Here is a 637-nt window from a genome sequence, read left to right on the forward strand (position 1 = left end):
ATTTATGGCCGTGCCAATTGCTCCGTATCTTTGATAATATTCAGTATTGTCAACAACTGGACCTCTGTCCATTGTAAGGGTAGGAAGGGGTGCAAATGCAGGTAATTTGTACATTTGGCGATGTTGAGTTTTTTGGTGAAGAGGGGTGCCGCGTCATCTGCTGACAGCAAGAGCATGAGGTAGCATTTGGAAGTTTGCAGAGGAGCTGTGAGCACTCACTGCATGGAGGAAAGGAGTAGCTTGGCCACAGGGGTGCAGCAGGATCAGCAGGCAGTATGGAGGGCCCGGTGGGGACCGTGAACTTGAAGTCACAACATACACTGAAGCGTGAGACTGCCCGTGGTACTCAGAGATTCACTGCACATGTGGAGAAGGAAATAGTTCAGTTCGGCTGGGCACGGTGGCTCACACCTGTAATCCCAGCACTTTGGGAGGCTGAGGATGGAGGATCACGTGGTCGGGAGTTCAAGACCAGACTGGCCAACATGGTGAAACCACGTCTCTACTAAAAAATACAAAAATTAGCTAGGCGTGGTGGCTCGTGCCTGTAATCCCAGCTACTCGGGAGGCTGAGGCAGGAGAATTGCTTGAACCAGGACCTGGGAGGCGGAGGTTGCCGTGAGCTGAGATTGCACTA

The sequence above is a fragment of the Cebus imitator genome, unplaced genomic scaffold (genome assembly GCF_001604975.1).
Source record: "Cebus imitator isolate Cc_AM_T3 unplaced genomic scaffold, Cebus_imitator-1.0 Scaffold187, whole genome shotgun sequence".
Classification (NCBI taxonomy): Eukaryota; Metazoa; Chordata; class Mammalia; order Primates; family Cebidae; genus Cebus; species Cebus imitator.